Genomic DNA, 12,853 nt, shown 5'->3' on the forward strand with positions numbered 1-12,853 from the left:
AGTTTTGCGGGTGCGGGCGGGAGCGGACATACATATTGCGGGTGTGGGCGGGAGTGTAACGTATACGTTGCGGGAGCGGGCGGGATTGGTCAGAAATTCAGCGGGCGCGGGCGGGAGCGGGATGAAGAAAATGGTCCCGCGCAGGGCTTTAATCTGAACCTTACGGCATCACGTAGTCTGTGACGTCACATGATGTCTGTCGGACACTGCGGGCTAGCGTGGTCATAGACATTTACATGAGCGTGATGGCTGCATTAAAAGTTGGGAGAAAGCGGGAGAGTCCTATTTGGGACTTTTTTGAATATAACAGCGTCGAAAACTAAAGTAAGTGCCTTGTAGTCGAAGCAGGAGACAACATTTGTGGAACGCTCCTCAAAGGGAAAAACCCTATGAATCTAAAAGTACATTTAAAAAGCGCACACAACAATGCAAATCAACAGTACCTAGACAAGCTAGCCTGTCGCCCGCCTTCCCCCGAAAAAGAAGCGAGAGCAGATAACGTAATGCTGTTATCGGCTGTTGTATTTTAATTTAAGGATGGTTGTCCTTGTGTCCTCTGAATAATAAGTGTTTCAAAATGTATCTTTGATTGCGTTTTTATCATACAATACTTATTCTGGTGATTTTGAATCATGCACCTGACAAATATCCTAATTTACAAAAAAAAAGAAGAAAAAACTAAAACTAACACTAAAACTAATAAAAACTAAACTAAAACGAAGCAATTTCAAAAAATAAAAACTAATAAAAACTAGTAAAGCAGCCTCTAAAAACTAATTAAAACTAAATAAATTTAAAAACAAAAATTTCAAAACTAAATAAAAACTAAAACTAATAAAAAATCCGAAACTATTATAACCTTGTTATGAACATAGGAGTTTGGAGTTAACCTCCCTTTCTCTCCTGAAATTTCACCCGGCCATTAATGTCAGGATTCAAATCCTGTGCAGCAACACATTTACTGTCATTCAAGTGTGCAAAACACAGTGGCAACACCTGCCTACATCCTGACCTTTAATGGGGCGCCATCAGTAACTTCACGTGACCAGTTCACTCCAACATCATCCAGCACATTAACTAGAGAGCTGACTATGTCATCAGCTGTTGTTGTGTCCATCAACTCCAGAAACTTCACTGTGACGTCTCTTCAACACATCTAATAAATATGCACAGATTCAAAGATTCAGATTCAAAGATTTTTATTGTCAGTGTATTTCTACATCGAAATTCCGTTGGCACTCAGTCAAAAAGAAGTAAACATCAAGAATAAATAAAAGAAAAATATAAGAATATAAAAAATCTGTAAAAAAACGTTAGGAAGCTTTAAATAAAGATGTCATGATAAATTAAACAGTTTTATTGCACATATAGTTGTGTGTTGTACTGAGGGGTGTCTCTGATGGATAAGATTAAGTCAATGGGAGATGGAAAGCGGGGGGTGGAGACTACAGCTCTGGGGAAGAAGCTGCGTCTCAGTCTGTTTGTCCTTGTTTTTAAAACCCCGTACCTTTTGCCCGATTGCAGCGGCACAAACAGGGAATGTCCAGGGTGGCTACTGTCCGTGCTGATGGCCCGTGCTCTTCTCTGTAGACGGTCTTTATAGATAACGTCCAGGTCTGGGAGCTTGGCTCCCACAATCCTCTGCGCTGTCTTCACCACCCGGGACAGGTCTCTCCTCTCCTCTGCTGTGCAGCTGCTGTACCACACTGTACAGCCCTGGGAGAGGATGGACTCCACGGTGCTTCTGCAGAACTTCCTGAGAAGTCCCGGAGCCAGACCCGCCTTCCTCGGCTTCCTCAGGAAGAACAGCCTCTGATGGGCCCTTTTCACCAGTTTGGAGGTGTTCAGTGTCCGTGTCAGGTTCTTGGAGATGTGGATGCCAAGAAACCTGACGGAGTCGGTCTGTTCCACCTCCTCACCTCTGATGTGAAGTGGGGGTTGAGTTGTTCTCCTGGTCCTCCTGAAGTCTATAATGACTTCCTTGGTTTTGGTGGGATTGAGGACCAGATCGCTGGCTGAACACCACTCCTCCAGGTGTTGAATCTCCTGCCTGTACCAGGTCTCATTATTGTCAGCAATGAGGCCCACCACTGTAGTGTCATCCGCAAAATTTCACTATGGTGTTGGAAGAGTGGATGGGGCACAGTCCTGTGTAAAAAGTGTGAAGAGGGCTGGACTGAGCACACAGCTGTATATACCTGTGATGTCGGTGCTTTCATCAATAGCGACTGAAAAGGCTATCAATGACTGGATTCCTTCATTTGGCGCCCAAGTCTCCTCAGAGATGTTGGATCTATAATCGTAATCTTTGACAGACTTATGCTAGCAAAGGTCGACTGCTTTTTGGGATACAACCTTTCTGTAGCCTTCAGCATTTTTTTAACAAGTTCACCATCTAAAAATGGTTTGAATGTTTGCACCAACTTTTTTGCAATAAGGTAGCTAGCTTTCACTGCTCCATCACTGACATCACGGCTTCAGTAAATGCAGACAGTTATTTATCAGTCCAGCTAATAGTTGATAAATCCTATTTTTTCTTAACTGCAAATGGTGAAACTTTTCTCTATGGTGAGTCTCATTGTGGTGCTGAAAGTTATATTCTCTGAGCACTGTGACCTGTTGATGACATACCAACCATCCAGGTTTTGAATTCAGCTCTGTGAACAGACAAAACTGTCAATTTTTCCTGGAAAGTTCAGGACTTCACATCAACCTTTTTTTCTTTTTGCCGACAACTTGGTCATTATTGTGTCACAACTGATCATTCTTATAGCAACGTAACATTGGTGAGGCTCACAGGGAACCGGACTACCCAGACGCAGAGCTGTTAGGCTTTGCTTTTGGGATATGCAGAGATATGCTGTTTCTCCTGTTTTGCTTTTCCTTTGCTCCCCCTAGTGGCGGAATTGCGCATTTCGGTTATTTCTTTAAAAAATCATAACTCGCCACAGGAATGGACTACAAATGTGCTTTTTTTTAAAACATCCTTTTGATTTTTATTCTTCATGTCTGGGCCAGACTATAGTACCTGGCGGTCCGGATACGGCCCACGGGCCGTGTGTTTGACACCCCTGGTCTAAGTTTTCTTTACTGGAGCCCGATGTTTTTGCGAGCTACCCTCCCAAACCTGTTAGATTTTCTTAAAATAACAATAGTGAATTGTAGTTGGGTCATTACCATATTTTCCACACTATAGAGCGCACAGAACTATATTCGAACCTATGTCACCAAACTATAGGGAGACAGGCAAGCAAGTGAAGAGTCAATTACAAGTCAACATGTCAGTAAGACTTCATTAACTGCATTAATATAAAGATTATGATTAAGATTAACTTTATAAATCCCCCTAGGGAAATTCAGTTGTAGTAGCAGCACCATAAAACAAATACAAAATAAAATTTTAGCCACGTTAGATGCATCAGCATTTTCACAATACCTGCAAATTATTTGCAAGTCAGGAGAAAAAGTGTGATACAGCTGAAACAAACATTACTGTGACTAACACTAACTCCCAACCTTTTTAGTAAAAGATAACAAAAAAACACAGTCCAACACGTTTCACGTACATGTTAGCATATTCACAATAACAGCCACTGTGGGTACCGGATCCACTCGGGCTGCCGGATGTTCTCGGGGTCCCGAGTCGATCCGGTACCCACACCACACTACTCAGAAAGCCTAGGCGCATTGTCATTTTTTGAAAAGATTAAGGCTTTTAAGTGCACACTATTATACGGAAAATACGGTCAACCATAAAAGGTATTAATGGTGGTGGTTGGGTATCATCTGTTTATTTTTTTTTCATGACAGTTTTTTGGGTAATGTGAACCTGTAACATATTCATAGCTCTTCACACTGAAGGGAAAGGCTTTAAAGGCTTGTTTACAGCAAACAAGATTTTTTTAAATGCCAGAAAATGACATTTATGCGCTATTCATCACTCTAGGTACCCCAGCATCCAATTCCACAGACCACTGTGTGTTTTTAAGGGTCATAGGCTCATTTGGGATTGTTTCACTAAAAGCAGTCATCTCTCGATTAGGCTGCTGAGCGGAGCAATGAGGAAGTGGTTCATTCAAGGGCGTTCTGGTCACAGAGCGATCCATTCCTCATCCCACGTGGCCGATTGCCTCCAAAGTTATCCAAAATGTCTGTAATGATTTTTTTCAGACAGCTGACTGGCCCGGTTCGCTCACATCGCTCGGCAAATTTTTACCTGATAATGTGCATGGACACACTGGCTGAGCACGTTCGCCTGACCTTGCTGCACCAGCTAACTCAAGGGGGGAGTGGAAGACAACGTTTCCACTTATCTGTTCCATTTGCTGAGGGAAAAGCAGCTCTCCCTCGCTTCCTCTCATCGTGACTTTGAGCCTTTTGTTTTACCTGGGCCGCAGATAACATCTCCCAGGTTGCTCAAATCGTGCACACAGGCTCTCTGAGTGCAATTAGCAGTTATGAATTGAATAAACAGAAAAAAAATTCTAAAGGATGTGACAGATTCAATCTGGCTTGTTGGGCACAATGTTGCCCTTTTTAAATTTTGTAGCCCTAATTGCATTTGTCTTTGACAGCTGCATGAATCAGGCAGTTGCAGCGCATAATGAGTTGCTGATTAGAGATTTGAAAATTCACTCACTGGTGATTTGGTGCTATTTTTTTCACAGAAAACATAGGACAATTTCCTCTAATGCCACCAGTTAAGGTAATTACTCTATAATTGCCTTATCAAGGTGTCATGCAAAAGTCATGGCAAAAAATAAAATATCCTGAGCATTTTGGGCACTTTGTCACTCTACAGTCAGTATGTAGTCAACACATGCAAAAGCAGGCCATTTTTGTGCAGTAACAAGGTTTAAAACTCGTTTAAACTCATCCCAGTAAGGTTGTTTCATTGATTTATTTAGTTTTTAATCAAAAGATTTGCATTGGGACCTTTTTTTTTAATTAAACAATGTCTGCACCGTTCTATTGTGTTGTAACTTTTGTTATGTACACATGAATTGGTGCCACTACAGATTGATTGGACCCACTCCAATCAAAAATTGTGTTTTTACCATGTTCTTGCACTTTTCTCTAAACGGAAGGCATATATAAAGAAAATTTAGATGTGCTTGACTGTGTTTCTGTTTATTTTTTTATTCAAATTGTGGTTGATAAGAAGCAAACAAACAAAAAAGTCGTTGGAAAAAGCTTGTAGCCATGATGTAGGTGCTATAAGTAGATTTTCTGAATCTACAAAGGAAATCGAGACATTGATGTGTTTTCTAGGCTAGTGCTTTGGTGATCTTGGTCTAGGAGAGGGTCTTCGTGATGTGAAAACCCAGGAATTTGGTGATGTTCACTATTTCCACAGTTGCTCTGTTGACGTTTGAGAGGAGCATGTTGAGTCCACACAGTCCACAGCAATCCACTTTGTCTTCTCCATGTTTAGAGAGAGATTGTTGTCTCTACCCCACCTGACCTGGAGGTTCACCTACATTCTTTATTTTGTCTCATCCCTGCCACTGATGAGACCAACCACAGTTGCACATACGTTTTGTCTGTGTATTTGTTGGAGATGTTGAAGCTGTGTGCCGGTATGCATTCATTGGTCAACAGAGGGAGGAGGAGGGGACTTAACACTCAGCCTTGAGGGGCTCCAATGTTCAGAGTAAATATGCTGGATTTGTTGCTACCCACCTAAACTGCCTGATACCCCCCGGTCAGGGCGTTTAAGCAACCCCACTGCAGAGTGTTGATTCCCAGAAGGACCAGTAAATAAATAAGAAAGAAAATCTTTATATATATATGTAGTACTTTTGCCAGAGAGCAACTCACAAACTACTCCACAATGTTAAAACAAGATAGAACTAGATCAATAATACATGCTGCTTAAGCAGATTAAACCCAATGAAAGAAAAGATACACAGGTAAAAGATGAGATGAGAACTAAAGTTTATTAAACCTTTACCTACTGGACATTTAACCGGTGACACCCAAATAACACTCTCTCTTTGACATACTGTAACTCTTCCATTGTTTACATGATCAACGTGAATCAGCTGATTCTGAAAGGCAACTTTGCAAATCGGCTTTGCACCGATACGCATCACAGTGCAAAGCCACTTTTCTCCGCTTCACATTCTGCTGGAATTATCTTAACTGCGTTAATGGCTGAAGAGTGACAGTATTCGAAATCACCAGTTGAGTGGTTGGCCATAATGCAAAATGGAGGGGGGTTGAGGGAGTGGGGGGTGGGAAAAATGAAAGCTGATGTGGTCAACATACAGATGTTCCAATCTAAAAGAGGTGTATAGGAGGGGAACTGCAACCAGACTTAGGGTCACGGTGTGCAGAATGATGAAAAAGAGGCCAGAGTTTGGCAGCTGTGAGCAGCAGCATGGTTAGAAGGGTTTTAAGCATTGAAAAATCATACTGCTGACAGACGAACGGGTTTAAACACAAAAAAGACTTCCTGAAAAGGACATTTTTTTATGGAAATTGAAACAATATCTGAGTGAGAAAACTGCTGACAAAGACAAAAAACAGGACTTTCTTGACCATCCATATATATCCGGTCTTTTTTAAATTTCCTTTTATACTGAACCTGACCCCGTCGTCTGGTCACACAGTTGCCTAATATTTTGCTAATATTATTTTCTTATTATTAGTAACAGTGGTTTAAAGAAAAAGACACACTTTAAAAATTCTGACAGGACAAATTAACATGTGCACCCTCTGTTTTGGGATTTTTAACTGCCTCAGCAGTTGCTTAAATTCATTTACCACACCAGTGCTTTCTGACCTCCCACACCCCCCACCATTCAACCCCCCATTGTTACAGCAAATTCAAATCCCTTTTTAGAAACCTATTTGAAGTCCTCCTTGTTCTTTATAGAGCAGTCATTGCTCTCTTCCCCTCTCATCCAAAAGCTCTTATTTTGACATGCCCAACCTCTTCTCACACTCAGTTTCATAGGTCATAGAAATAACCACTAGTGCACCTGAATGCAACCGCATGTAAAAGTCAGATTAATGATATCTAGGACCCTGTGGTTAAAATGCAGTTAGTTTAAAAGGAGAAAAGCTGAAGGATTGGATTAGGTACAGAAAAAACAAAAACAAAATAAATGTCTGGTGAGGACAGTGTCATTTATAATAGCATGTTTCATTATCTCCTACAGTTGGGGAACCCACACTCTTTTGGCATGTCAGCTACTTTTAAAACAACCAAGCCCAAAAAAACTTTTGTATCTATCTTTATCTATATCTACATCTTATGATGGCCCTGAATTGCAAATCACATCAACAAATATCACAACGCAAAAACATTTTATAGATTACAATGGCAGTTAAAAAATAAAAAAAATATTTAAAAAAAAACAGCATTACATTTTAGAAAAGATTTAAACAAAATTCCAGAAAAACAAAAAACAAAAATGAAAAACCTTTTTGGAAAACAAAAGTAATTTAAAGAAATCAAACAAAATGTTTAAAAACGAAACACAATAAGAAAACTGGAAAGATTGAGTACTATGGGACATCGCTGATTGTATGATCTCCCATAGTACCTACCCAGCCAGCAAGGCCAAGTGGACCCCATGTGGTTTAAAAGTGGGAAGTAAATGTGGGCCAGGGTGGCTGGCTAGCATACTGTGCCAACCTACTGAGTGCCCACTTAAGCCAATGTGGGCAAACATTGGTGGGGCCACCACGAAAACTGCAGACAAATCCATTCGGGGCCTGAGATTTCTTTGCACTTTGAACCATATGGGGCCCACTTGGCCTTGCTGGCTGGGTTTCTTTTCCAGCTTCCATAAAAAAAGAAAAAAATAATAATATACAGAAATTAAATCAAAATGTAAAAAAATGTAAAAAAAAATGTAAAATGTAAAAAAAAAATGAAACGTGATAAGAGACCGGAAAAAGTTGTTTTTGTTTTCTGGAAATCACTTTTGTTTTCCGAAAAAAAATTTTTTGGGACACCAAATATATATAAATGCCCCTCTCACCCTTCCGTGGGTGGTTTCTCACACAAACTTGGGTCCTCTACCAGAGGTTTGGGAGCTTGAGGGTCCTGAAGTATCTTAGCTGTTCCTAGCACTGCACTTTTCTACACTGAGGTCTTTCATGATATCTGTTGTAGCCACTCCTCGAGCTTGGGGGTTACTGCCCCAAGTGCCCCATTTACCACAGGCACCACTGTCACCTTCACTTTCAATACTTTCTCCAGTTCATCTCTGAGTCCCTGGTATTTCTGCAGTTTCTCATGTTCCTTCCTTCTTCCTGATGTGCATCTCACTGGTACAGTAACTCAGCCTCATTCGTTTGATTTGTTTTTTTTTTTTTCTGTTGAAATTTTAATAAAATCTGCCAGTAAGCTCTGAAAACGAGAAGTACATTTGTGCTGTAGCCCCCAAAAAACTTTTTTTTTAAAGCTATGTTTATATTTGGATTTCCCTATTGCGAAGTTATGATCACTTTTCCTCCCGGCTTTAAGGACCCACTCCATCAAAAATCGTGTTTTTTGGTGTATTTAACATGTTCTTGTTTCATATTTCTTATAATGGAGGACATATAAAAAGAAAATTAAACTTAAAATTGCATTTCTATGTGACGAAGAAGCCAGAAGCATCTGGCTCAAAACTGTATGGCTGGATAGCTCCAGTATCGCTCAGCATTTTTGTTGCACTGCTAATTTCAGGTTGGGGTTGTGAGGGGCTGTAAGATAGCGGGAGAACGTGTAAACGGAGGAATGATGGGTAAACGGGTCTGGTTTACTTTGCGCCAACAGTCCCATCCACAACCCAGAGGCAATTTTTTTTAATAAACTCCAGCCGCTCCACAGAAACTATGTCCTACAAAAAAACAGGTTTTTGATTTTGGCTAAAAACTGCATAATAATAAAACACCATTTTAAACACTTTTTACAATAGATCAAAATATTATCAGAGAGGAACTTTAAAGTTCAATTATAATATTTAAAAGATACAACCCCTCTTAGATACCAGTTTTCAATGGGATCGTTGACAATCAAGCTTTGGTTGTTCCAGATTATGTGTTTAAGCAAAACTAAAGTTTGTTTCCATATGAAAACGCTAAACATTACATACCAGTTGCAGTTTATTTTTCAATACATATTGAGTTTGGCCCGTGACTTTACTTCACTGCTTAACTGTGGATTTGAGTTTGACACCCCTGGTCTTGACCAGATTGCTGTCATGGTACCTCCAGGAGCCTTCCCCTTCTCTTCTCTGCTCTTGCTCCCCAGATTGAACCCAGCTGTTGGCACTCTCCTCATCAGCCTCCTGCTCCATTTAAGATGGACCTTCACCAGCATTCATCACCAGTTCGTTGCCCTCAACGGTGCAGTACTCAGTCTCACGATCTCACGTGATCATAATCTGAATCTAGATCCACTCTCGTTCATGTATTCATGTCTACCTCCTTGTCTACAGGAGCTATCTCTGCCAACCTGGGTCCACCCTTCTAGCTTCTGTCCGGTTATGCCTGAGCTCCTGCCCTCCAGTCAATCCACAACTCCAGGACTCAGCCTCACGCCAAGACTCCTCACTTTGTCTCCATACATTGGGACGCTACTCACCGATTGGCCCACATTCCATCTCCTTCGTCTCAGCTGTCTCATCCCAAGTTCCTCCGATACTCTTGGACAATAAATCCTTTATATTCCACTACAATACTTGTGTGATCTTTCTGGGTTCCAGCCTCTGGGTCTCTTTTTTTTTGCTCTCCGCTTTCATGAAAATGGCACCAACAATCATGTCATGTTCAAAGTCATTTAAATCCTCTTTATTCCTCATTCTGATGCTCAGTTTGAACTGCAGCAGATCGTCTTGACCATGTCTACTTGCCTAAATGCATTGAGCTGCTTGGCTGATGAGAAATTTTTCATTAACAAGCCGCTGGACTGGTGTGCCATAAAAACTGCTCAGTGAGTGTAAGTTGCATTTGCTTCTTTCTTTGGGTGTTGTTTTTTTTTTTTTTTTTTTAGGTTACCCACCTATGGGACAAACACAAGGCTTTAAACCAGCACCACGCCAACTGATAAAGTCACTTAGATGAGTGGTGAAATGTATCAAAAAAGAAGACTTTAAGTCCAGATGCCATGATTCAATTTCAAAACATTTATTGGAAGTGCTAATTCTTTTGAATATTAGGATTTCCTTTTTGTATATTCTACAGGACTGTATTAAATATTTTTATGACAGAGAAAAAGGTATTCTTCAATTCAATTCAATTTTCCAAATTCACAACAACAGTCATCTTAATGGGCTTCGTATCAGTAATTGTAAGGTAAACATACAATCAAAAAGGATCATAAATGCATTGAATTCATTAGGATAATACTAAACTTTAACCAAACAGACTAAACTAAACTGGACATCCCTGCCCTTAGACCCGTCCTTCGCGGTAAAGAAAAACTCCTAAAAGAACGGATTCCGGAAAAAAAACGAAGAAACCTCAGAGGTGCCCACATGAAGGAGGGATCCTCCCCCAGGACAGACAGTTGATGTACCAGAACTATTAGAGAATAATTAGCTTATCTAACGCTACAACTACATATTTAAAGTCCAGCAGATGAAGTTGGGGATGAGCCAACAGATGAGCCAACTGGAATCTGGAAGCACTCCCACTCACCAGGACGGGAGTGGGGAAGAGGGACAGTACATGAATCGCACTGCACCAAACAGAGGCATGGAGAACTAAACGATAGTATCATTTAGTTCATGTTTAGTGGGAGCCAGTTTAGCTCGTGCTGGTTTGCGGCGCCTTCCGTCCGTGAAACCCGGGTTCGACTCCGGGCTGCTCCCTGTTCCCTTCTCTACCTCTGCCAATTCCAAGCCCGGTTTGAGAAGGTTGCGTCAGGAAGGGCATCCGGCGTAAAACATTGCCAATTTTACCATGCGACTCGTTCGCTGTGGCGACCCCTGATGGGAGAAGCCGAAAGTGGAAGAAGATTTAGTTCATGTTTAGTATCATGATGAAAGTATCAAGAAGAGAGGAGAGAAGGAGAGTAGACGAGAAAAGAGGACAGAACCCCAGTGCACCATAGTTTCCCCAGCTTCAAACCTTTAGCAGCCTAGTGACAACTTTATTGTCAAGTTTAATTTAAACAAATTAACAGTTCGCCCGGGTGGCGGATGTTCCCTGCCGGTTCCCGTGTGGGGTTGGGGGGATTCTGGCTGCCGCTGCGGTGGGGGTCTTGGGGTGGGGATGGCTGGGCACTCTCCCTCCTTCTTTTCACGTTCCACCATCCATTTTAGAAGAACATAAACACTCACCTGAGCACAGGTGTTAGCTCAACAGTTTGCATGACTGAATGACTGAAATATTTCACACTAGTTGGTTTTAAGGCATAAGTATGCGTGTGTGAACACTATCTGTTTTGTGTACATGTCGACAGGTGGACATTTTTGCAGCTAGCAGGTGTGTTTATAACATTTGAGTGTGTGTGTGTGGACAGGCTCCGCCCTTTTTGTACTACATTTGAACCTTACCATAATGATTAACAACAAGTAAACTTGTTGCTTTATGCTGCTTCATGGTCTTATCCCCCTTCCCCTCCTATTATCACCCTCCTACCCCCCCTCTCTCTAACGTCCCTCTCTCTTCTTCCCTTCTTTCCTTTTCCGTCCGGTCCAACACCAAAGGTTTTCAGACATGATTGAAATTAATAAAGTTTGGCCTCAACTACAAAAGGGGTTTATTCAGTCATACCTTTGGTTTGTCTGAAGATTAATAACCCCTCTTGTTAAAGTAAAATATGTCCAACGCAAGAGGCCCTCAGCTCTCATCTGTCTGCCCAGCTGTTGGACAGGACAAGTTAAAAAAAACAAAAAAAAAACAAAAAAAAAACAATTAACAGTAAGGTAAATATTTTCTGAACACTAGCTAGTCTGAGAAAAAGCCTGTCCAAAGAGGAATGTTTTAAGTCTTACTTTGAATGTATAAACTGTGTCGGCCTCTCTTACATGAGCTAAAATCTCAAATCTTTTTTAAATTCAATTTCTATCTGATACTTTCTTCTTAACTAATATTCATTTTTGTCTATAGGAATTGAATTGTGAAGTGTTGTATTAACAAAGATAAAAAAATAGCCTTTTTATACCTAATTTTAATGCTAAGTGACCAAATTAATCAAAATAAAAAATAGATTAAAAAATATAATAATAATAATAATAATAATAAAATAACAGTGAATGGAAAGGGTTGCAGAACTGGATAGTAAAGTTCAGGTAGTTGTTTTACTCACCTTTATTCCTTGTGCTATCCTAGGCACTTTACTATTGGGAGTGAGTTCATCTAGACCCCACTAGACAGTGCACTGAACTTCTTTCTTCAATGATTTGTGATCTTCACTGGTTTCCGTGAATTACATGAAATCCTCTTCACCTTTATCCATCTGTGTCATGGTAGGGAGAACACGTCAATGCAAGGGTGGGGTCATAGGATAGCACAAGGGTTAAGGTAGCGCCAGAACCAAGAGAGGACAAGTGCCTTCACATGGAGTTAGATTTTGATCTAGAGGGCAAATATGTCACATACATTTACAGAATGTGTTTGTTTTTTTTTACTTGTCCTGTCAAACAGCTAAGTAAACAGATGGGAGCTGAAGGCCTCTTGTGTTGGACATGTTTTATATTAACAAAAGGATGATTCTTCAGACAAACCAGAGGTATGTCTAAATAAACCCCTTTTGTAATTAAGGCCAAACTTTATTCATTTTAGTCATATTTAAAAGTCTTTGTGTTGGATTGGACGGAAAAAGAAAGGAGGGAAGAAGAGAGAGGGATGTTAGAGTGGGGGGGGGGGGGGGGGTAGGAGGGTGATTATAGAAGGGGGGGGGCGT

This window comes from Oryzias latipes, chromosome 20 (assembly GCF_002234675.1).
Source record: "Oryzias latipes chromosome 20, ASM223467v1".
Taxonomy (NCBI): Eukaryota; Metazoa; Chordata; class Actinopteri; order Beloniformes; family Adrianichthyidae; genus Oryzias; species Oryzias latipes.